Raw genomic sequence first — 25,973 nt, forward strand, 5'->3', positions numbered from 1 at the left:
AGTAAGTTGGGCCCAAAACTGTTGTGCTATCCTGTACCGTTTTGGCCGTAGTTCAGGAACAAACAAACAAACAAACGAGAGTTTTAGTGTATAGATGTTGAAATTGCCCCTAGAGCGCAGGATAGAGCTAGTGTATGGGGTGACCGCTGGCCAACGTGGACAGGAGGAGGCCATTCGGCCCTTCGAGCCAGCACCTGTTGTTTTGGGCGCTGTCTGTACGGAGTTTGTACGTTCTCCCCGTGACAGCGTGGGTTTTCTCCGGGTGCTCCGGTTTCCTCCCGCACTCCAAAGACGTACAGGTTTGTAGGTTAATTGGCTTCGGTAAAAATTGTATATTGCCCCTAGTGTGTGGGATAGTATTAGTGTTACAGGTGATCGCTGGTCGGCGAGGACTCGATGGGCTGAAGGGCCTGTTTCTACCGAAGATAGACAGAAAAAGCTGGGGTAACTCAGCAGGACAGGCAGCTGGAGAAGAGGAATGGGTGACATTTCGGATCGAGACCCTACTTCAGGCCTGTTTCCAAGCTGTGCACCCCTTAAGCTGAACAAAACTAGTACCATTTGTAGGTTGATTGGCTTTGGTGACAATCGTAGTTTGCCCCTAGTGTGTGTAGGCTGGTGTTAATGTGCGGGGATCGCTGGGCGGCGCGGACTCGGTGGGCCGAAGGGCCTGTTTCCGCGCTGTGTCTCTAAACTAAACTAAACTAAACTACTCTAAATGAACGCAGCGGGCAAGTCAGAACATGAAGTGGATGATTGGTAGCACCGAGTTACAATCACCATCATTTTTGTCCATGACTCAGTGTGTCACTGTGGAAATGTCGATCGGAGGTGATTGAAGAGAAACAGGTTAGATTATCAGCTCCATTTAAACTGCCTTATCAGGTAGTATCATGTCAGGCAGCAGCTGTGCAGATACCTACTCTTTCCTTCACCAAAGTTCTGAAGTAGATATTTGTCAAGGGTGAAAGGTTCAGAGAGGCTTTACGAGGATGTTGCCAGGACTATGGGGTCTGAGCTATAGGGAGATGCTGCCTGACCTGCTGAGTTACTCCAGCATTTTGTGAAATAAATACCTTCGATTTGTACCAGCATCTGCAGTTATTTTCTTACACAAGCTACAGGGAGAGGTTGAGCAGGCTGGGTCTCTATTCCTTGGAGCGCAGGAGGATGAGGGGAGATCTTACAGAGGTGTACAAAATCATGAGAGGAATAGATCGGGTGGATGCACAGAGTCTCTTGCCCAGAGTAGGGGAATCGGGGACCAGAGGACATAGGTTCAAAGTGAAGGGGAAAAGATTTAATAGGAATCTGAGGGGTAACTTTTTCACACAGAGGGTGGTGGGTGTGTGGAACGGGCTGCCGGAGGAGGTAGTTGAGGCTGGGACTATCCCATCGTTTAGACAGGTACATGGACAGGACAAGTTTGGAGGGATATGGACCAAGCGTATTAATAGTGAGGTTGCAAGATGGATTCAACAATGGCTGAATGGGAGATACCAGAGGGTAACGGTTGACAATTGTATGTCTGGTTTGAGTCCAGTGCCTAGTGGAGTGCCCCAAGGATCTGTGTTGGGTCCACTGTTGTTTGTCATTTACATTAATGATCTGGATGATGGTGTGGCAAATTGGATTAGTAAATATGCAGATGATACTAAGATAGGTGGAGTAGTTGATAGTGAGGTAGATTTTCAAAGTCTACAGAGAGACTTGGGCCTTTTGGAAGGGTGGGCTGAAAGATGGCAGATGGAGTTTAATGCTGATAAGTGTGAGGTGCTGCATTTTGGTAGGACAAATCAAAATAGGACGTACAGGGTAAATGGTAGGGAATTGAGGAATGCAGTGGAACAGAGGGATCTGGGAATAACTGTGCATTGTTCCCTGAAGGTGGAATCTCATGTGGATAGGGTGGTGAAGAAGGCGTTTGGTATGCTTGCCTTTATAAATCAGAGCATCGAGTATAGAAGTTGGGATGTAATGTTGAAATTGTACAGGGCATTGGTGAGGCCGAATCTGGAGTATGGTGTGCAGTTCTGGTCGCCAAATTATAGGAAGGATGTCGACAAAATGGAGAGGGTACAGAGGAGATTTACTAGAATGTTGCCTGGGTTTCAGCACTTAAGCTACAGAGAGAGGTTGAACAGGTTGGGTCTTTATTCTTTGGAGCGTAGAAGGTTGAGGGGGGACTTGATAGAGGTTTTTAAAATTTTGAGAGGGACGGACAGAGTTGACGTGGGTAGGCTTTTCCCTTTGAGAGTGGGGAAGATTCCAACAAGGGGACATAGCTTCAGAATTGAGGGACAAAGGTTTAGGGGTAACATGAGGGGGAACTTCTTTACTCAGAGGGTTGTGGCTGTATGGAATGGGCTTCCGGTGGAAGTGGTGGAGGCTGGCTCGATTTTATTATTTAAGAGTAAATTGGATAGGTATATGGATAGGAGGGGATTGGAGGGTTATGGTCTGAGTGCAGGTAGATGAGACTAGGTCAGGGAGAATGGTCGGCGTGGACTGGTAGGGCCGGACAGGCCTGTTTCCATGCTGTAGTTGTTATATTGTTAAGCGCAGGCAGGTGGGACTAGTGTAGCTGGGACGTGTTGGGCAAGTTGGACCGAAGGGTCGAAGTTTCCACGCTGTATCACTCTACGACCCTCTAGTAGGGAAAAAGTTTTAATTTCGAGATACAGTGTGGAATCAGGCCCATCGAGTTCATGCCACTTTCCCTACACACCAGGGGCAATTTACAATTAACCTACAAAATTAACCTACAAACCAATTAGCCTGAGTTGAGTTTAGTTAAAAAATACAGCGCGAAAACAAGCCCTTCGGCCCATCGAGTCCGCACTGACCAGCAATCCCCCCACTACACGATTTCTACCCCACACACTGGGGACACCAGGGGCCACAGTTTAAGAATAAGGGGTCGGCCATTTAGAACGGAGACGAGGAAAAACCTTTTCAGTCAGAGAGTTGTAAATCTGTGGAATTCTCTGCCTCAGAAGGCAGTGGAGGCCAATTCTCTGAATGCATTCAAGAGAGAGCTAGATAGAGCTCTTAAGGATAGCGGAGTCAGGGGGTACGGGGAGAAGGCAGGAACAGGGTACTGATTGAGAATGATCAGCCATGATCACATTGAATGGCGGTGCTGGCTCGAAGGGGCCGAATGGCCTCCTCCTGCACCTATTGTCTATTGACAATTTACAGAGGGGCCAATCAACCTACAAACCCGCACGTCTTTGGGATGTGAGAGGAAATGAGAGCTCAAGGCAGGAAACCCACGCGGTCACGGGGAGAACGTGCAAACTCCACACAGAGAGCAGCCGAGGTCAGGATGGAACCCGGGTCTCTGGCGCTGTGAGGCAGCGGCTCCACCCACCGCGCTGCTGTGCCTCCCTAATGGATGTGTGAAGGGGTTACGACACAGAGCAGACACGACGATCTCAGTGAACAGCTGAGCAGGCTTGAAAGGTTGAATAATGGATGAAGGCCATTTAAACATAGAATCATAGACAATAGGTGCAGGAGGAGGCCATTCGGCCCTTCGAGCCAGCACCACCATTCAATGTGATCATGGCTGATCATTCTCAATCAGTACCCCGTTCCTGCCTTCTCCCCATACCCCCTGACTCCGCTATCCTTAAGAGCTCTATCCAGCTCTCTCTTGAATGCATTCAGAGAATTGGCCCTAGTGTGAATGGGGATCGCTGGTCGGTGCGGACTCGGTGGGCCGAAGGGGCCTGTTTCCGCGCTGTATCTCAACCCTAAGCTAAACTAAACCAATCTCTGGATGGGTGACGTTTCAAGTTGGAACCTTTCTTCAGACTGCCACTGCTTGGCGAAAAGTCTGTAAGTTATGGGAGCAGAATCGGGCCATTCGGCCCATCGGGTCTACTCCGCCATTCAATCATGGCTGATCTTCTATATACTGGAATTGTATACACTTGAATTTAGAAGGATGAGAGGAGATCTTATCGAAACGTATAAGATTATTAAGGGGTTGGACACGTTAGAGGCAGGAAACATGTTCCCAATGTTGGGGGAGTTCAGAACCAGGGGCCACAGTTTAAGAATAAGGGGTAGGCCATTTAGAACTGAGATGAGGAAAAACTTTTTCAGTCAGAGAGTTGTGAATCTGTGGAATTCTCTGCCTCAGAAGGCAATGGAGGCCAATTCTCTGAATGCATTCAAGAGAGAGCTGGATAGAGCTCTTAAGGATAGCGGAGTCAGGGGGTATGGGGAGAAGGCAGGAACGGGGTACTGATTGAGAATGATCAGCCATGATCACGGTGAATGGCGGTGCTGGCTCGAAGGGCCGAATGGCCTCCTCCTGCACCTATTGTCTATTGTCTATCTACTTCTTCCCTTCCCAATCCCATTCTCCTGCCTTCTCCCCATAACCCCTGACACCCGTACTAATCAAGAATCTATCTATCCCTGCCTTAAAAACATCCATTGACTCGGCCTCTGTGGCCCTCTGTGGTCATGAAGCCTTCGTCCTTGGTTCTATCTGAAGAATCCCCTCAGGAATTCCAAACATTTGAATTGGTACAAACACCTCATTATCTCCCCGGGTAAATTCCAAAGAACTACTCGCGTGATGGAAACATAGAAACATAGAAAATAGGTGCAGGGGGAGGCCATTTTGCCCTTCGAGCCAGCACAGCCATTCAATATGATCATGGCTGATCGTCCAAAATCTGTACCCCGTTCCTGCTTTCTCCCCACACCCATTGATTCCGTTAGCCCCAAGAACGATATCTAACTCTCTCTTGAAAACATCCAGTGAATTGGCCTCCACTGCCTTCTGTGGCAGAGAATTCCACAGTTTCACAACTCTCTGGGTGAGATCGTTTTTTCTCACCTCAGTCCTAAATGGCCGACCCCTTATCCTTAGGTGGACCCTCTTTGAGGTGTCAGCCCTGTTGTTAGGTTACTGTCCATGGCATCTAACTGTGCCTGACTATTAACCTTCTTGCCAAGACTCAGACACTCAGACTCCATCAGTGCCACCTTTCACGTTCCACTAATTTAGTTTAGTTTAGAGATACAGTGCGGAAACAGGCCCTTCGGCCCACCGAGTCTGCGCTGACCAGCGATTCCCGCACACTAACACGGATAGGACAGGTTTGGAGTGATATGGACCAAGTGCAGGCAGGTGGGACTAGTGTAGCTGGGACATGTTGGCTGGTGTGGGCATGTTGGGCCGAAGGGCCCATTTCCACACTGTATCACTCTCTGACTCTATGACTAACACTATCCTACACTGACCAGGGACAATTTCCCCCCCAACAAACAGTTAACAATAGGTAGACACAAAATGGTGGAGTAACTCAGCGGGTCAGGCAGCATCTCTGGAGAGAAGGAATGGATGATGTTTCGGGGCGAGACCCTTCTTCAGACCCTTCGTCTGAAGAAGGGTCTCGACCCGAAACGTCACCCATTCCTTCTCTCCAGAGATGCTACCTGACCCGCTGAGTTACTCCAGCATTTTGTGTCTACCTTCGATTTAAACCAGCATCTGCAGTTTTCTTTCCTAAACAGCTAACAATGACCTGTTTCCTCTATCTTCGTTACTTTTGTGCCTATCTTTCATTCATTGTTCTTTATCTCTCCACATCATCGTCAATATCTCTCGTTTCCCTTTCCCGAGACAATGGACAATAGGTGCAGGAGGAGGCCATTCGGCCCTTCGAGCCAGCACCGCCATTCAATGTGATCATGGCTGATCATTCTCCATCAGTACCCCGTTCCTGCCCTCTCCCCATACCCCCTGACTCCGCTATCCTTAAGAGCTCTATCCAGCTCTCTCTTGAATGCATCCAGAGAATTGGCCTCCACTGCCTTCTGAGGCAGTGAATTCCACAGATTTACAACTCTCTGACTGAAAAAGTTTTTCCTCACTCTGACGTTCAGTGTAAAGAAGGGTCTCGACCCGAAACGTCACCTGTTTTCTCCAGAGATACGGCCCGTCCCGCCGAGTTACTATCCTCGGCTTAAACCCAGCGTAATCTGCAGTTCCTTCCTGGACAATTTTACATTTACCCAGCCAATTAACCTACAAACCTGCACGTCTTTGGAGTGTGGGAGGAAACCGAAGATCTCGGAGAAAACCCACGCAGGTCACGGGGAGAACGTACAAACTCCGTACAGACGGCGCCCGTAGACGGGATCGAACCCGGGTCTCCGGCGCTGCATTTGCTGTAAGGCGGCAACTCTACCGCTGCGCCACCGTGCTGTTCCGGAATGGGATCCAATAATTCAGTTACCCATTGATATTGTGCCATGGCTCATTAAATTCAATGGCCTTTAACCCACTGAGATGGGTGTCCATAGGCCTCAGAGACAAAGTACAAACACATTATCTCATAGAACCAAGACCTGCGCAGTCTGATGAAGGGTTCACCTGTTCTATTTCTCCAGAGATGCTGCCGGACCCGCTGAGTTGCTCCACTGACGTCAGTGGCAACAGATCCCACAGATTCACCACCCTCTGGCTAAAGAAATTCACCGTCATCTCCTTCCTAAAGGAACATCCTTTTATCCTGAGGCTGTGCCCTCTGGTCCTAGACTCCCCCACTAGTGGAAACATCCTCTCCACATCCACTCCATCCAGGCCTTTCACTATTCGGTATGTTTCAATAAGATCGCCCCCCTCATCCTTCTAAACTCCAGCGAGTACAGGCCCAGTGCCGACACACGCTCATCATGTGTGTTGACCAAAAGATACTAGAGGAGCAAGATGGACCACTCCGTTTAAATCGCCTACACTGAAGTGTAGAACGCAAAGGAGCGTGACGGCCGCCATTTTAGTAAGCAAAACCCGCCGTTCGCTCTGCCTCTCGCAGTGTGATCAGTGTTGTGGGGGAACGGTATGTGTGATGATACCATTAAAATGCAGAATATATCTCATCTATCAATTCACAGATTTTTGTTATTTTTCTTTAAAAATGTTTCTGCAAGTTTCTGCCGACTAAAATGGCCGCCGAAACGCGCTACGGTTGTTAGGGTCGAGTGGTCCATCTTGCTCCTCTAGTATCTTTGGTGCTAACCCACTCTTTGTTGGGATCGTTCTCGTAAACCTCCTCTGGACCCTCTCCAGAGCCAATGTTTCTTTTTTTTTCCTAATCAGATGTGTAGCACTTTGGTCAACGTGGGTTGTTTTTAAATGTGCTATACAAATAAAATTGACTTGACTTGACTTGAATAGACAATAGACAATAGGTGCAGGAGGAGGCCATTCGGCCCTTCGAGCCAGCACCACCATTCAATGTGATCATGGCTGATCATTCTCAATCAGTACCCCGTTCCTGCCTTCTCCCCATACCCCCTGACTCCGCTATCCTTAAGAGCTCTATCTAGCTCTCTCTTGAATGCATTCAGAGCCAGCACATCCCTCCTCAGACATGGTGCCCCAAAATTGTTCGCAATGCTCCAAATGTGGCCTGACCAGTGCCTTATAGAGCCTCAACATCACATCCCTGTTTTTATATTCTAGCCTTTTTGAAATAACTGCTTTGCTTACCGAGAAGAGAAGCTGAAGAAGGTGAATCTTTGCTGCACCCTTTCCAGCTTAATTGAGTTTGTGAGTTGTTCCATGAACCACTGGGAAACAATCTGGATCTTCAGGGGTTAAAACGTATATCAGTTTGCACTGTGTGCTGGTTCCAGGCAGTAGGGAAATGTAAATAAAGGTGAGTTAATAGTCTTTTGAAATCCCTGTTTAACTGTAGGTCACTGTGTGCTATCAGGTATCACTGGGAACTCTGATAGTTGGAATTTTAGATTCAAACTTCAGCTTTATATCAGTTACTGTCACAGTTTAGTCTATTGTCACGTGTACCGAGGTACAGTGAAAGGCTTTTGTTGCGTGCTGACCAGTCAGCGGAAAGACAACGCATGAATACAATCGAGCTATTCACAGTGTACAGATACAGGGGTTTTAGATTTTTTTATTTTAGATTTAGATTTAGAGATACAGCGCGGAAACAGGCCCTTCGGCCCACCGAGTCCGCGCCGCCCAGCGACCCCCGCAAATTAACACTATCGGTCACGGTGGCGCAGCGGTAGAGTTGCCGCCTTACAGTGAATGCAGCGCCGGAGACCCGGGTTCCATCCCGACTACGGGCGCCGTCTGTACGGAGTTTGTACGTTCTCCCCGTGACCTGCGTGGGTTTTCTCCGAGATCTTCGGTTTCCTCCCACACTCCAAAGACGTGCAGGTTTGTAGGCTAATTGGCTTGGTGTGTGTGTAAATTGTCCCTAGTGTGTGTAGGATAGTGTTAGTGTGCGGGGATCGCTGGACGGTGCGGACTCGGTGGGCTGAAGGGCCTGTTTCCGCGCTGTATCTCTAAACCAAACTAAACTCTCGTGATGCTGGGCAATGGCAGCAAGCCACAACTCCCAGTCTGCCACGATTGGGAGCTGCCATGGCTGTGATGTTGGGTAGGTTAGACTAGGCTATGATGTTGGGTAGGTTAGACTAGGCTATGATGTTGGGTAGGTCAGGTGTATTAAATGCATTTTCAACTTGCACTATTTTCGATTTTCGTGATGCTGGGCAATGGCTGGTAAATGTAAAAAATTGTCCCTAGTGTTTGTAGGATAGTGTTGGTGTGCGGGGATCGCTGGTCGGCGCGGACCCGGTGGGCCGAAGAGCCTGTTTCCACGCTGTGTCTCACAACTAAACTAAACATGATAAGGGAATAACGTTCAGTGTAAGGTAAAGCCAGTAAAGTCCGATCAAAGATTGTCCGAGGGTCTCCAATGAGGTAGATAGTAGTTCAGCACTGCTCTCTGGTTGTGGTGGGATGGTTCAGTTGCCTGATAACAGCCGGGAAGAAACTGTCCCTGAATCTGGAGGTGTGCGTTTTCATGGCTCTGATGGGAGAGGGGAGAAGAGGGAGTGGCCAGGGTGAGTGAGACTGGTCCTTGATTCTGCTGCTGGCCTTGTCGAGGCAGCGTGAGGTGTGGATGGAGTCAATCTAAGGGATAGATATGAAATGCTGGAGTAACTCAGCGGGACAGGCAGCATCTCTGGAGAGAAGGAATGGGTGACGTTTGGGGTAGAGACCCTTTCATCGATGGCCAACATGCAATCTGCCCAACATGCACCTGAACTACCGCAAACCCTTCTGGTCTTCAGCCAAATCCCTGGAGGACTTTGACCCCCAAGGCAGAGCCTGGAAAGATGCCAATACCAACGACTGAGAGGTGATCACAGACCCCCCACAGTGAACCCACCGGGATTTGACCTCCATCGCAAGCAATGGCTAACCCTGAACAGGATCCACACCCTCCATGCAAGAACAGCTATTGAGGGCGTGGGTTTACTAGGTTAATTCCCGGAATGGCGGGACTGTCATATGTTGAAAGACTGGAGCGACTAGGCTTGTATACACTGGAATTTAGAAGGATGAGAGGAGATCTTATCAAAACGTATAAGATTATTAAGGGGTTGGACACGTTAGAGGCAGGAAACATGTTCCCAATGTTGGGGGAGTCCAGAACAAGGGGCCACAGTTTAAGAATAAGGGGTAGGCCATTTAGAACTGAGATGAGGAAAAACCATTTCAGTCAGAGAGTTATGAATCTGTGGAATTCTCTGCCTCAGAAGGCAGTGGAGGCCAATTCTCTGAATGCATTCAAGAGAGAGCTGGATAGAGCTCTTAAGGATAGCGGAGTCAGGGGGGTATGGGGAGAAGGCAGGAACGGGGTACTGATTGAGAATGATCAGCCATGATCACATAGAATGGCGGTGCTGGCTCGAATGGCCTCCTCCTGCACCTATTGTCTATTGTCTATAACAGCCCATCACCTGCACAGGTGGGGGGTGACAGACAGACAGCCCTGCTTGCCACTGCGGATATCCAGACCAGACCATCCCACACGTCCCACGTGAGTGACTGCTTACTGAGGCGTTTCCCTGGTGGCATCAAGGCCATCCACCCAGCAACTGCTGCTGCCCTGGCCTGGATGTCTACCCTCGGCCTACAACTTTAGGCTGTGCGCGCCACACGCAAGCAGAAGAGGGCGTGGACTCGGTGGGCCGAAGGGCCTGATTCTCTACCACTGTGCCGCAAAATGGGCCAACATTAAGTCATGGCCTGAATAACTCGACGTTGGGTGAGAGATGGGCAATGATGTGGCTGGTCATTCCCGCAGGGTTACATAGAAACATAGAAACATAGAAAACAGGTGCAGGAGGAGGCCATTCAGCCCTTCGAGCCAGCACTGCCATTCATTGTGATCATGGCTGATCATCCACAATCAGTACCCTGTGCCTGCCTTCTCCCCATATCCCTTGATTCCGCTAGCCCCTAGAGCTCTATCTAACTCTCTCTTAAATCCATCCAGTGATTCGGCCTCCACTGCCCTCTGTGGCAGAGAATTCCACCAATTCACAACTCTCTGGGTGAGAAAGTTCCTTCTCACCTCAGTTTTAAATGGCCTTCCCCTTTATTCTAAGACTGTGTGTGGCCCCTGGTTCTGGACTCGCCCAACATTGGGAATATTTCTCCTGCATCTAGCTTGTCCAGTCCTTTTCTGATTTTATACGTCTCTATAAGATCCCCCCTCATCCTTCTAAACTCCAGCGAATACAAGCCCAGTCTTTCCAATCTTTCATCAGCAGTCTGATAACAGCGAGCAAGAAAGTACTCCTGAATCTGGTGGAACCGGCTAATTAAGGATTGGAGATAAAAAAAAGCTGGCCTTGTCAACAACACTGAGGTCCCGGAAATGAACCAGAAAAATTATTTCAGTAAACTGCACTTTGAAATTAATTATCTGTGAAGAATTTGGCACATGCAGAGAACATGTTAGGCATGACAAGAATGATCACCTGAGCCTTAGTTTTAGTTAGACAATAGACAATAGACAATAGGTGCGGGAGTAGGCCATTCGGCCCGTCGAGCCTTTGGTGGATACAGCAGAGACACCTCACTGACCAGCAATCACATTAGCACCATCCTACACACACTAGGGACAATTTACACTTACGCCAAGCCGATTAACCTACAGACCGGCACGTCTTTGGAGTGTGGGAGGAAACTGGAGCACCCGGAAAAAACCCACGCAGGTCACGGGGAGAACGTACAAACTCCATACAGGCAGCACCCGTGATCAGGATCGAACCCGGGTCTCCGGAGCTGTGAGGCAGCAACTCTGCCGCTGCGCCACCGTGCCATTTTCCTTGATTCCCCCCCATCCCCTTTGATGTCTCGTTTCCTCGCCTCGCGCTTCCTTATCTCTGTGTCTCCCTCTCCCCAGACTCTCAGTCTGAAGAAGGTTCTCGACCCGAAAACGTCACCCGTTCCTTCTCTCCAGGGACGCTGCCTGTCCCGCTGAGTTACTCCAGCATTTTGTGTCTTATCTTCCATTGACAATAAAACACTCTTGACTCTAGACACAAAGTGCTGGAGTAACTCAGAGGGATGGGCAGCATCTCTGGAGAGAAGGCATGGGTGACGTTTCGGGTCGAGACCCTTCTTGGGCAGCGTCTCCGGAGAGAAGGCATGGGTGACGTTTCTGGTCGAGACCCTTCCTCAGACCGAAGACGGGTCTTGACCCGAAACGTCACCCATGCCTTCTCTCCAGAGACGCTGCCCAAGAAGGGTCTCGTCCCGAAACGTCACCCATGCCTTCTCTCCAGAGACGCTGCCCAAGAAGGGTCTCGACCCGAAACGTCACCCATGCCTTCTCTCCAGAGACGCTGCCCAAGAAGGGTCTCGACCCGAAACGTCACCCATGCCTTCTCTCCAGAGACGCTGCCCAAGAAGGGTCTCGACCCGAAACGTCACCCATGCCTTCTCTCCAGAGACGCTGCCCGCTATTTTCATCTGCAGTTATTTTCTTACACTGGAATTTAGAAGGATGAGAGGAGATCTTATCGAAACGTATAAGATTATTAAGGGGTTGGACACATTAGAGGCAGGAAACATGTTCCCAATGTTGGGGGAGTCCAGAACCAGGGGCCACGGTTTAAGAATAAGGGGTCGGCCATTTAGAACTGAGATGAGGAAAAACCTTTTCAGTCGGAGAGTTGTGAATCTGTGGAATTCTCTGCCTCAGAAGGAAGTGGAGGCCAATTCTCTGAATGCATTTAAGAGAGAGCTGGATAGAGCTCTTAAGGATAGCGGAGTCAGGGGGTATGGGGAGAAGGCAGGGTACTGATTGAGAATGATCAGCCATGATCACATTGAATGGCGGTGCTGGCTCGAAGGACTGAATGGCCTCCTCCTGCACCTATTGTCTATTGTATATAGTTCCTTCCTACACACACTTGACTGTATCTTTAAGAGAGTGGAGGACTGTTTCTCCCAAGGGCTTGTGGAAGCTCACAGAGGCTGGACTCTCCCCAGAACAAGGGCTCAGGAAAGTACCGCACCTACCTCCCCACCCCACCCCTCCCTGTCCAACCCCAGGCCCCTGCAGACCATGCCCGGGGGGGGGGCTGCATTATGCGTTGCAGAGGCTGCAAAGCATGAATCACTTCCTCATACACACACCGCAGGAATGGCAACAATGCTGCACCACCCCTGCTGCTGCTGCTGCTGCCCGCAGGGTCCTAGTGCTCTCGCAACACTGCACAGGGGGAACTAGGAGCAGGCAGAACAAAATCTGCACATTGTGTGTGTTATACGGGATAAAAGAGACGGACAACAAATTAAAGGAAGTGGCAAAGAAGTTTCCAGTGAAGGGTTTTGTTCTCACTTGTTGCATTGTTTAGTTATGGGTAGACACAAAACGCTGGAGTAACTCAGAGGGTCAGGCAGCATCTCGGGAGAGAAGGAATGGGTGACGTTTCGGGTCGAGACCCTTCATTCGAAGGTATTTATTCACAAAATGCTGGAGTAACTCAGCGGGTCAAAGTTTAGTTTATTCACAAAATGCTGGAGTAACTCAGCAGGTCAGGCAGCATCTCGGGAGAGAAGGAATGGGTGACGTTTCGGGTCGAGACCCTTCTTCAGACTGATGTCAGGGGGGCGGAGTTTAGTTTAGTTTCGTTTAGTGTCACGTGTACTGAGGTACAGTGAAAAGCTTCTAGTTTAGTTTAGTTTCCTACACTCCAGGGACAATTGACTATTTTTGCCGAAGCCAATTAACCGACAAACCCGCACGCCTTTGGAGCGTGGGAGGAAACCGGAGCGCCCGGAGAAAACCCACGCTGTCACGGGGAGAACGTACAAACTCCGTGCAGACAGCGCCCGTAGTCAGGATGGAACCCGGGTCTCTGGCGCTGTGAGGCAGCAACTCTAGCGCCGCGCCACCGTGCCGACCTGAGTTTAGCTTACTTTACTTTAGTTTAGTCTGAAGAATGGTCTTGAGCTGAAACTTCATCGATTCCTTTTTTTTCTCAGAGATGCTGCCTGACTGACATGCTGAGTTACTCCAGCATTTTGCCCTATGTTTAGTTTAGTTTAGTTTAGTTGAGTTTATTGTCACGTGTACCGAGGTACAGTGCAAAGCTTTTGTTGCGCGCTAACCAGTCAGCGGAAAGTCAATACATGATTACAATCGAGCCGTCCACAGTGTACAGATACAGGGTAAAGGGAATAACGTTTGTAGCAAGATAAACATAGAAACATAGAAACATAGAAAATAGGTGCAGGAGTAGGCCATTCGGCCCTTCGAGCCTGTACGCACCGCCATTCAATATGATCATGGCTGATCATCCAACTCAGTATCCCGTACCTGCCTTCTCTCCATACCCCCTGATCCCTTTAGCCACAAGGGCCACATCTAACTCCCTCTTAAATATAGCCAATGAACTGGCCTCAAATACCTTCTGTGGCAGAGAATTCCACAGACTCACCACTCTCTGTGTGAAGAAATGTTTTCTCATCTCGGTCCCCTGGTTCTGGACTCCCCCAACATCGGGAACAATCTTCCCGCATCTAGCCTCTCCAACCCCTTAAGAATTTTATATGTTTCTATAAGATCCCCCCTCAATCTTCAAAATTCCAGCGAGTACAAGCCAGCGAGTAAAGTCCAGGAAAGTCCGATTAAAGATAGTCCAAGTGATAGTAGGTCAGGATCGCTCTCTAGCAGGTGGGAGGATGGTTCAGTTGCCTGATAACAGCTGGGAAGAAACTGTCCCTGAATCTGGAGGTGTGCGTTTTCACACTTCTGTACCTCTTGCCCGATGGGAGAGGGGAGGAGAGGGAGTGACCGGGGTGAGACTGGTCTTGGAACTGTGAAAGGGTTATACAGGAAAAAAAACTGCAGATGCTCGGCACGGTGGCGCAGCGGTAGAGTTGCCGCCTTACAGCGAATGCAGCGCCGGAGACTCAGGTTCGATCCCGACTACGGGCGCCGTCTGTACGGAGTTTGTACGTTCTCCCCGTGACCTGCGTGGGTTTTCTCCGATATCTTCGGTTTCCTCCCACACTCCAAAGACGTACAGGTTTGTAGGTTAATTGGCTGGCCAAATGTAAAAATTGTCCCTAGTGGGTGTAGGATAGTGTTAATGTGCGGAGATCGCTGGGCGGCACGGACCCGGTGGGCCGAAGGGCCTGTTTCTGCGCTGTATCTCTAAATCTAAATCTAAATCTAACTCGGTGGGTCAGGCAGCATTTCAGGAGAGAAGGAATGGGTGACGTTTCGGGTCGAGACCCTTCTTTAGTCTGAAGAAGGGGCCCAACCCGAAACGTCACACATTACATCTCTCCCGAGATGCTGCCTGACCCGCTGAGTTACTCCAGCATTTTGTGATAACCGTTGAAAGGATTATACATTTTGTTTGGCACAGTGTGTAATTTGATTCCTTCATTTACCACGTTGCAACACCACACTTCAAAGCTTTATTTTATTCATTCATTTCTGGGATCACGGTGGCACAGCTCAAGGAGTTACAACTCCAGTGACCCAGGTTCAGTCCTAGGGTTGCCAACTGTCCCGTATTTGCAAGGACATCCCATATATTGGGCTAAATTGGTTTGCCCCTTACAGGACTGCCCTTGCCCCGTATTAGGCCCGGCCACTGTAGGCCCGGCCACTGTAGGCCCAGACACTGTAGGCCCGGATGATGTAGGCCCGGACGGTGTAGGCCCGGACGGTGTAGGTCTGGACAGTGTAGGCCAGGGGGGCACTGTAGGCCCGGACAGTGTAGGCCTGGACAGTGTAGGCCCGGACAGTGTAGGCCCGGACAGTGTAGGCCCGGACAGTGTAGGTCCGGACACTGTAGGCCCGGGCGTCGCCTAACGGAGGTTGCGTAGCGACCCGCCTTCCGGCCTGGGCGGCCGCCATTAGTGGAGCGGGAGCACGTGGCTGCTGCTGGCTGGGTGAGGTCATGTGGGGCGCGGGACGGTGACGTCGCCTTTTGTCCCTTATTTGGGAGTGAGGAAGTTGGCAACCCCTACTCAGTGCTGACCTCAGAAGCTACCTGTGTGGAGTTTGCACGTCACCCTGCATGTTTCTCCCTCTCCCCACATATCAAGGGATCTCATTCTTCCGTCGTCGGCACATTTGAATTGACTTGTCATATGTGACAAGTCGCAGTGAAAGTCTTTGCTAGCACACCCAAGGTATGCAAATAGTCGCCACATAAAGGGCACTTACAAAATTACAAAGTAATTACAAAGTCCCCCTTTGCTCCCCCTCCCTCACGGTGGTCCCCCCTTTGTTCCTTCCCTCGGCATGATGAGTAATGATGGTTAATTGCCCCTGACATGTAGGTTGATAGGTTAATTGGCCGCTGCATATTGCCCTTAGTGTGTTGGTGAGTGGTGAAATTAGGTCGGCACGGCGGCGCAGCGGTAAAGTTGCTGCCTCACAGCGCCAGAGACCCGGGATCGATCCCGACTACGGGCGCTGTCTGTGTGGAGTTTGTACGTTCTCCCCGTGACCCGCGTGGGTTTTCTCCGAGATCTTCGGTTTCCTCCCACACTCCAAAGACGTGCAGGTTTGCAGGTTAATTGGCTTGGTAGAAAATTGTCCCTGGTGTGTGGGTAGGATAGTGTTAATGTGCGGGGATCGCTGGGCAGCACGGACTCGGTGGGCCGAAGGGCCTGTTTCTGTGCCGTATCTCTAAACCAAACTAAACTAAACTAAACTAAACGGCCTAATTGTATTCATATGATCTATGAACTAATTTGCAGGGAAGAGAAGGGGGAGGGGGAAATGGGGGCAGTTGTGAAAGAGTAAAATGCCATGAGTATAGGGTTAAAAAAAACCCCACAAAGTACTGGAATAACTCAGTGGGTCAGGCAGCATCGCTGAAGAAAATGTATAAGTGGCGTTTCGGGTCGGGACCCTTTTAGTTTAGGTTAGTGATACTGGGCAGAAACAGGCTCTTCGGCCTACCGAGTCCACACCGACCAGCGATCAACCTGCACACTGACGCACACTGAGGACAATAGCAACTCTGCCGCTGCGCCACCGTGCTGCCCCCAAATCACTTGTACTTCTTTAGGGAGTGGGGGGGAAAGAAAGGGGGGGGGGGGGGGGGGGGAGGGGAGAGTCAGGACAAAGCCCGGAGGGTGATAGGTAGGAAAGAATCGCAGAGTGTGAAGAAGGGTCTCGACCCGAAACGTCGCCCATTCCTTCTCTCCAGAGATGCCGCCTGTCCCGCTGAGTTACTCCAGCATTTTGTGTCTCTCGAAGAACTGCAGATGCTGGTTTGGATCAAAGATAGACACAAAAAGCTGGAGTAACTCAGCGGGGAAAGGCAGCATCTCTGGAGAGAAGGAATGGGTGATGTTTCGGGTGGACAATAGACAATAGGTGCAGGAGGAGGCCATTCGGCCCTTCGAGCCAGCACCGCCATTCAATGTGATCATGGCTGATCATTCTCAATCAGTACCCCGTTCCTGCCTTCTCCCCATACCCCCTGACTCCGCTATCTTTAAGAGCTCTATCTAGCTCTCTCTTGAATGCATTCAGAGAATTGGCCTCCACTGCCTTCTGAGGCAGAGAATTCCACAGATTCACAACTCTCTGACTGAAAAATTTCAGGCCCTTCTTCAGACGGGGTGATGGGGGGTGGGGGGGGGGGGGGGGGTGTAGGTTTGGTGTGCGTGGGTCGATTCTTGTCGCCAGAGGTTCCCTGGGACTAGTGGTCTGATTGCAACGGCTGCATTTGCCAGCACTGACATCAATGGCAATCGCTGGCACTTGCCTGGTGATTTAGACGAGAATGATTGGGTTAATATTCAGCCACACTGGCTTGATGAAGAGTCAAGAGTGTTTCTTTTCATATATTTTATTTCAAACATGTAAAACAAAAAAAGATAAAAACTAAACAAAACACCAATAAAATGAAATGAACGATAAACCTAGACACAACTCGATGAATAAATTCCGATTAACAACACAAATTAAATCTTACATGTTTGAAAAGGGGTAGGAGGAAGAATACACTTATTTATTCCTACTGCCTCTCAGCTACTCATCAAATAATGCACAAACTTCATCTCATCTAGATTTTAAATTTTTAGATTTTAGACTTAGAGATACAGCGCGGAAACAGGCCCTTCGGCCCACCGGGTCCGCGCCGCCCAGCGATCCCCGCACACTAACACTATCCTACACACACTAGGGACAATTTTTTTAAACATTTGCCCAGCCAATTAACCTACAAACCTGCACGTCTTTGGAGTGTGGGAGGAAACCGAAGTTCTCGGAGAAAACCCACGCAGGTCACGGGGAGAACGTACAAACTCCGTACAGACGGCGCCCGTAGTCAGGATCGAACCTGAGTCTCCGGCGCTGGATTCACTGTAAGGCAGCAACTCTACCGCTGCGCCACCGTGCCGCCCTGGAGCTATATACTATATGCCGATCTACATCTATATACTAAAATTGCACCTATTGTCTATTGTCTATTGTCTATTGGACTCGGTGGACAATAGACAATAGGTGCAGGAGGAGGCCATTCGGCCCTTCGAGCCAGCACCGCCATTCAATGTGATCATGGCTGATCATTCTCAATCAGTACCCCGTTCCGCGCTGTATCTCTAAACAAAACTAAACTAGACTAAAAAGCCCAAGATCCCTGGTGCAGTCAGACACTATCCTGCACTGTTTCATCGATGAGCATGCCTGGACAATTTTCCTCGCTGGTGTTGAAACGGTGTTGGAATAGTTTGAATAGTTTTAGAGTTCTGGTATTGAATTTAATAATTCAATGATACTTTAATGTCACATGAACCTGGGCACAGTGCAATAGTTTGTTTTCATAAGTTCATAAACTCAACGAGCAGAATTGGGCCATTCGGCCCATCAAGTCTACTCTGCTATTCAATCGTGGCTGATCTATCTTTATAGAAATATAGACAATAGGTGCAGGAGGAGGCCATTCGGCCCTTCAGGCCAGCACCGCCACTCAATATGATCATGGCTGATCATCCAGAATCAGTACCCTGTTCCTGCTTTCTCCCCATATCCCTTGATTCCGTTAGCCCCAAGAGCTATGTCTAACTCTCTCTTGAAAACATCCAGTGAATTGGCCTCCACTGCCTTCTGTGGCAGAGAATTCTCGGCGGCCCACCCCAGACTGGGTCCCCCAATTAATACGGTCATAGGTTCATAGGTGATAGGAGCGGGATTAGGCCATTCGGCCCATCGAGTCTACTCCGCCATTCAATCGTGGCCGATCCATCTCTCCCTCCTAACCCCATTCTCCTGCCTTCTCCCCGTAACCCATGACACCCGCACTAATCAAACACGTTCTAATTCATCATTGATAATGGAAGCAGCACATCCATCTTCTACACTGATTGAGAGTGATCAGCCATGATCGCATTGAATGGCGGTGCTGGCTCGAAGGGCTGAATGGCCTACTCCTGCACCTATTGTCTATTGTCTATTGTCTACACGGCCAGACCTCACAAACACCAGTGTGATGACAAGATAGTCTATTCCTTTTTAGTGTAGGAAAGAACTGCAGGTGCTGGCTTCAATCGAAGGTAGACACAAAATGCCAGAGTAACTCAGCGGGTCAGGCGGCATCTCGGGAGAGAAGGGATGGGTGACGTTTCGGGTCGAGACCCTTTCTTCAGGCTGATGTCTCTTGCCCACACCGACCAACATGCCCCGTCCATTCCATTAAGGGGGCGGCACGGTGGCAGAGTTGCTGACTTGCAGCGCCGGAGACCCGGGTTCGATCCCGACTACAGGTGCTGTCTGTACGGAGTTTGTACGTTCTCCCCGTGACCCGCGTGCCAGTTAACCTACAAACCTGCACGTCTTTGGAGTGAGGGAGGAAACGGAAGATCTCGGAGAAAACCCACTCAGGTCACGGAGAGAACGTGCAAACTCCATACAGACAGCACCCGTAGCCGGGATGGAACCCGGGTCTCTGGCGCTGTGAGGCAGCAACTCTACCGCTGCGCCACCTATTAAGCCCCACATAAACACAATAACACCCTGATAAATATATAATAATCACTAATGCAATAAAATAATAGCTAAGTAACCCTAATAAACCATAGTCGGGCCTGCAGAGTGGCGCAGTGGTAGAGTTGCTGCCTCACAGCGCCAGAGACCTGCGTTCCATCCTGACTACGGGCGCTGTCTGTACGGAATTTGTACGTTCTCCCCGTGACCTGCGTCACAAAACGCTGGAGTAACTCAGCGGGTCAGGCAGCATCTCTGGAGAGAAGGAATGGGTGACGTTTCGGGTCAAGACCCTTCTTCAGGCTGACGTAACCCCCGGGAAGGGGGTGGGAAGCCGGCTCGGGCAGAGCCCTCTTCCGCCTGGCGCCGTGACTCGCGGATGACCAGCTTGGCCAGGCCCTGGAGCTAAACCCAACCAGGACATCTTCAGCCCCACCCTCTCCCGCCATCTTGAGTCCTAGGGGCCATCTTGAGTACCGGGGGCCATCTTGTGTACCGGTGGCCATCTTGAGTCCCGTGGGCCATCTTGTGTCTCGGGCACCACTAATGGCGGCCGCCCAGGCCTTGTCTCCCAGTCACGACCTGTTCCTCTGTTTATTTTAATCTCCTCCACCGTACGCATAACCTATCTACTTTCTACTCCAGTGATGAGGAGGGATTTCTTTAGCCAGAGGGCGGTGAATCTGTGGAATTCATTGCCACAGATGGCGGTGGAGGCCAAGTCATTTGGTATTTTTACGGTGCACATTGACAGATTCTTGATCAGTGCGGGTGTCAGGGGTTATGGGGAGAAGGCAGGAGAGTGGGCTTGAGAGGGAGAGATAGATCAGCCATGATTGAATGGCAGAGTAGACGTGATGGGCTCTTGCCCACACCAGCCAACATGCCCCAGCTACACTAGTCCCACCTGCCCGCGTTTGGCCCATATCCCTCCAAACCTGTCCCATCCATGTACCTGTCTAATTGCTTCTTAAACATTGCGATAGTCCCAGCCTCAACTGTCTCCTCCGGCAGCTCGTTCCATACGCCCACCGCCCAATGTGTGAAAACGTTACCCCTCAGATTCCCATAAATCTATCCCCCTTCACCTTAAACCTACGCCCTCTGGTTCCCGACTTCCCCCACTCTGGGCAAGAGACTCTGTGCGTTCACCCGATCTACTCCTCGAAGTTTCATGATCAAAGGTTACGGGCAGAAGGCAGAAGAATGGGGTTGAGAGGGGGGAATAGATCAGCCATGATCGAACGGCAGAGAAGATTCGATGGGTCGAACAGTCTCATTCTTCTCCTATGTTTTATGCGTTAGTTTATTTTAGTTTAGAGATACAGCGCGGTAACGAGCCCACCGATTCCGCACCGACCAGCGATCGCTACCCTACACCCACTAGGGACAGTTTTTACATTTGCCCAGTCAATTAACCTACAAGCCTGCACGTCTTTGGAGTGCGGGAGGAAACCGAAGATCTCGGAGAAAACCCACGCAGGTCACGGGGAGAACGTGCAAACTCCGTACAGACGGCGCCCGTAGTCGGGATGGAACCCGGGTCTCCGGCGCTGCATTCGCTGTAAGGCGGCAACTCTACAGGCGGTAACTGTAGACCAAGTGGTCCCGTTGGGCCCAAACCTCTCCTGCACCCTCTCATCCCCCACTCCGCCCCCCTCATTACCCCCTCCCACCCTCCCTCTCCTCACCCACTCCCCCCCTCCCCCATTACCCCCTCCCTTCACCCTCCCCCCTCCCTCTCCTCACCCACTCCCCCCCTCCCCCATTACCCCCTCCCACCCTCCTCACTCCCCCCTCCCCTCCCCCTCCCCCCATTACCCCCTCCCTTCACCCTCCCCCCACCCTCTCCTCACCCACTCCCCCCATTACCCCCTCCCACCCTCTTCCCCCTCCCCACTCCCCCTACCCTCCATTCCCCCTCCCCGCTCCCTCTCCACCATCCACTCCCCCTCCCCTTCCCCCTCCCCCCCCACTCCATCCCCCTCAACCCCCCTCATCCTCCATCCTCCCCCCCTCCCTCCACCTCCCTCCTCCCGCCCTCCCCCTCCCTCCCTCGGAGATAGATTTAAAGACGTACAGGTATGTAGGTTAATTGGCTGGGCAAATGTAAAAAAATTGTCCCCAGTGGGTGTGGGATAGTGTTAGTGTGCGGGGATCGCTGGGCGGCGCGGACCCGGTGGGCCGAAGGGCCTGTTTCAATAGACAATAGACAATAGGTGCAGGAGGAGGCCATTCGGCCCTTCGAGCCAGCACCGCCATTCAATGTGATCATGGCTGATCATTCTCAATCAGTGCCCCGTTCCTGCCTTCTCCCCATACCCCCTGACTCCGCTATCCTTAAGAGCTCTATCTAGCTCTCTCTTGAATGCATTCAGAGAATTGGCCTCCACTGCCTTCTGAGGCAGAGAATTCCACAGATTCACAACTCTCTGACTGGAAAAGTTTTTCCTCATCTCCGTTCTAAATGGCCTACCCCTTATTCTTAAACTGTGGCCCCTGGTTCTGGACTCCCCCAACATTGGGAACATGTTTCCTGCCTCTAACGTGTCCAACCCCTTAATAATCTTATACGTTTCGATAAGATCCCCTCTCATCCTTCTAAATTCTGCCCTGTATCTCTAAATCTAAATCTAAAAATCTAAACTTTAAAATGTGAATAACTTAAAAAATATAACACCGATTTCAATGAAACTTCTTCCATTAGCACCAAAGGGACGATGGTGAGTAAGGTGGGCCTAAAATTGTCGCGCTGTCCTGTACCGTTTTGGCTGTGGTTCAGGAACAAACAAACAAACATACGAGAGTGTTAGTATATAGATGACTGATTTCAGGAAGTAAAGTTGCATCAGAGGTCAAGCAAATGGCATGAACAACAGAATGGCATGAACAACAGAGGACTTTACTGTTTTGGAACATAGAATAAAAGTCCAGTAAAGATTCAGTCACTTTGTTTCCGTTTGTATCTTTACAATTTTACTTCAGAATAATTCAGGTTAATGACTCTCATCCCGATACTTATACTGAACTGAACACTGTGTATGGAACACAGAGTGCTGGAGTAACTCAGGGGTCAGGCAGCATCTCTGGAGAGCGTGGACAGGTACAAAATGCTGGAGTAACTCAGCAGGTCAGGCAGCATCTCTGGGGGACGTGGAACGGTGAGGTTTTGGGTTGGGACCCGACTTCGGACTGACTGTAGTTTAGTTTAGAGACACAGCGCGGAAACAGGCCCTTCGGCCCACCGAGTCCGCGCCGACCGGCGATCCCCGCTCACTAGCGCTACCCTAAGCACGCTGGGGGACAATTTACAATTGTTACCAAGTCAATTAACCTGCAAACCTGCACGTCTTTGGAGCGTGGGAGGAAACCGGAGCGCCCGGGGAAAACCCACGCGGGTCACGGGGAGAACGTACAAACTCCGTGAAGACTGGACTGGTCTGGATTGAACCCGGGTTTCTGGTGCTGTGAGGCAGCAACTCTACCCCCGCGCCACCGTGCAGTTGGAGGGTGGGGGGGGAGAGAAAGCTGGAAGGGAGAGGTGGGGTCAGGACAATGTGCGGCTGGATGAGGGTGGTTTTGACTGGAAGATGCGTGGACAAAGGCTGGAGATGTGAAGGAGACGAGAGGGTGACGGAATGGGGTCTCGTTTGAGGTTGCTGCTTCCAATGGCCCTCTGAATTAGGGGTTGCCAACTTCCTCACTCCCAAATAAGGGACAAGGCGACGTCACTGCCCCGCGCCCCACGTGACCTCACCCAGCCAGCGGCCACGTGCTCCCGCTCCACCAATGGCGGCCGCCCGGGCCGGGAGGCGGGTTGCTATGCAACCTCCGTTAGGCGGCGCCCGGGCCTCCAGACCTACACTGTCCGGGCCCACAGTGTCCGGGACTACAGTGTCCGGGCCTAAAGCGCCCCCCAGGCCTACAGTGTCCAGGCCTACAGCGCCCCCCAGGCCTACAGTGTCCAGGCCTACAGTGCGCCCTGGGCCAACAGTGTCTGGGCCTACAGCGCCCTCCCAGGCCTACAGTGTCTAGGCCTACAGCGCGCCCCGGGCCAACAGTGTCTGGGCCTACAGTGCCCTCCCAGGCCTACAGTGTCTAGGCCTACAGCGTCCCCTGGGCCTACAGTCTCCAGGCCCACAGCGCGCACCGGGCCAACAGTGTCCGGGCCTACAGCGCCCCCTGGGCCTAGTGTCCAGGCCTACAGCGCCCCCCGGGCCTAATACGGGACATGGGCGGACAAACCACTTTAGCCCAATATAGGGGATGTACTACGGGACAGTTGGCAACCCTATTCTGAATGGAAATAAATAGTGCATGACTATTTATTTAGATATAGGGAAAGGTTGAGCAGGCTGGGACTCTATTCCTTGGAGCACAGGAGGACCGGGGTGATCTTATAGAGTTGTACAAACTCATGAGAGAAATAGATCGGGGGTAGATGCACAGAGTCTCTTGCCCAGAGTAGGGGAATCGTGGACAAAAAGGACATGAGTTCAAGGTGAAGGGGAAAAGATTTATTATGAATCTGAGGGGTAACTTTTTCACCCAAAGGGTGGTGGGTGTATGGAACGAGCTGCCAGAGGAGGCGGTTGAGGTAGGGACTATCGCGACGTTTAAGAAACAGTTATTCAGGTACATGGATAGGACCGGTTTGGAGGGATATGGGCCAAACGCGGGCAGATGGGACTGGTGAGGCTGGGACATGTTGGCCGGTGTGGGGCCGAAGGGCCTGTTTCCACACTGTATCACTCTTTGACATTATGTCCCGGTTTATAAAAAGGTCCTTCACAAAGTCCTTCACAAACACCAGGATAGGAAAGTATAGTTAGCACATCAAATTATAACACTTAAGGTTACTAGTGGCGCAACCATAGACTATAAACAGAAAGAAAGAGCTGCTATATTTAACTTTATCAGAAACATTTTCATTTTGCGTGCAGTTATTGTTATGGTGATGAAGGGCAATAATTATTTTCTTCACTGTAAGTTCCAAGAAGTATGAACAAAATCAGTTTTTCCTGCTAATTTGGCTGCTATTCATCCCAGGCAAGTAGGGCTTGATATGGTTTTGATTTAATTTTACCCTGATGACCTTCAACCAGGGGGCGCAGCGGTAGAGCTGCTGCCTCACAGCGCCGGAGACCCAGGTTCGAAACCGACCACGGGCGCTGCCTGTGCGGAGTTTGCACGTTCTCCCCGTGGCCCGCCTGGGTTTTCTTCGCCGATGTTACACACAGGAGAGCCCAGGTTACAGTAGATGAGGTTGGAGGAGGTGCAAGTGAACCTCTGCCTCACCTGAAAGGACTGTCGGGGTAGGGTTGCCAACTGTCCCGTATTAGCCGGGACATCCCGTATATTGGGCTAAATTGGTTTGTCCCGTACGGGACCGCCCTTGTCCCGTATTAGGCCCAAGGTGCACTGTTGGCCAGGGCATTGTGGGCCCGGACACTGTGGGCCCTGACACTGTGGGCCCGGACACTGTGGGCCCGGACACTGTAGGCCCGGACACTGTGGACCCGGATACTTTGGGTCTGGACACTGTGGACCCGTATACTTTGGGCCCGGACACTGTAGGCTTGGACACTGTAGGCCCGTGAGCTGCTGTAGGCCCGGACACTGTGGGCCCGGACACTGTGGACTCGGACACTGTAGGCCCAGACACTGTGGGCTCGGACACTGTAGGCCCAGACACTGTGGGCCCGGACACTGTGGGCTCGGACACTGTAGGCCCGGGAGCCGCTGTAGGCCCGGACAGTTTAGGCCCGGAGGTCCGGGCGCCGCCAATCGGAGGTTGCATAGCAACCCACCTCCCGGCCCGGGCGGCCGCGATTGGTGGAGCGGGAACACGTGGCCGCTGGCTGGGTGAGGTCACGTGGGGCGCGGGCGGGCGGTGACGTCACCTTTTGTCCCTTATTTGGGAGTGAGGAAGTTGGCAACCCCTATGTCGGGGTCCCTGGACGGAGTCGAGGGAGGAGGTAACGGGACTGGTGTTTTTGTTCACACTGGTGTATAGTGTACAGAACTCTGCTCATTACACAGCGGCAAATATTCAATGTCGCTGCTGAGAATGCAGGGAATTTACAATGCTGACTGGACTGGAACATGTATATCGATGAAGAAAGATAGTGCAGGCGGGCGGGACTGTTTTCGGTGGAATGGGGAAGACTATATTGAGCCAAACACAACGAGTAAGAGGAACTCTGTGCTGGTCAGGCAGCGTCCAGGGAGGGAATCAACAAACAACGTTTCAGTCTTGAGGGCCCAACCCAAAACGTCCATTCCCACCACAGATTTTAGTTCAGTTTATTGTCACGTGTACCGAGGTACAGTGAAAAGCTTCTGTTGCGTGCTGACCAGTCAGCAGAAAGACAATACATCATTACAATGCAGATACAAGACAAAGGGAATGATGTTTGGGGCGGCACGGTGGCGCAGCGGTAGAGTTGATGCCTCACAGCGCCGGAGACCCGGGTTCGATCCTGACTACGGGTGCTGTCTGCGCGGAGTTTGCACGTTCTCCCCGAGACCGCGTGGGTTTTCTTTGGTTTCCACCCAACACTCCAAGGAAGTGCAGGTTTGTAGGTTAATTGGCTTGGTAGAAATGTACAGTTGTCCCTCTAGTGTATGCAGGATAGTGTT

The 25,973-nt window shown here is 51.0% G+C and overlaps 1 protein-coding gene across 2 annotated transcripts in view; it reads right to left on the reverse strand.

Moving 5' to 3' along the window:
- The window catches only part of LOC144611540 (ras-related protein R-Ras2-like), a 102,887-nt gene that overhangs the window by 42,019 nt on the left and 34,895 nt on the right, over window positions 1-25,973 (reverse strand). The window contains exon 1 of one of the 2 annotated variants that reach the window (XM_078430686.1): window positions 7,520-7,584. The exons of the other annotated variant lie outside the window; for it this stretch is intronic. The gene's annotated coding sequence lies outside the window, so the exon portion shown is untranslated. Of the gene's footprint in view, window positions 1-7,519; window positions 7,585-25,973 lie in introns of those variants that run through there. 2 annotated transcript variants of the gene reach the window in all.

This window comes from Rhinoraja longicauda, chromosome 40 (genome assembly GCF_053455715.1).
Source record: "Rhinoraja longicauda isolate Sanriku21f chromosome 40, sRhiLon1.1, whole genome shotgun sequence".
NCBI classification, from domain to species: domain Eukaryota; kingdom Metazoa; phylum Chordata; class Chondrichthyes; order Rajiformes; family Arhynchobatidae; genus Rhinoraja; species Rhinoraja longicauda.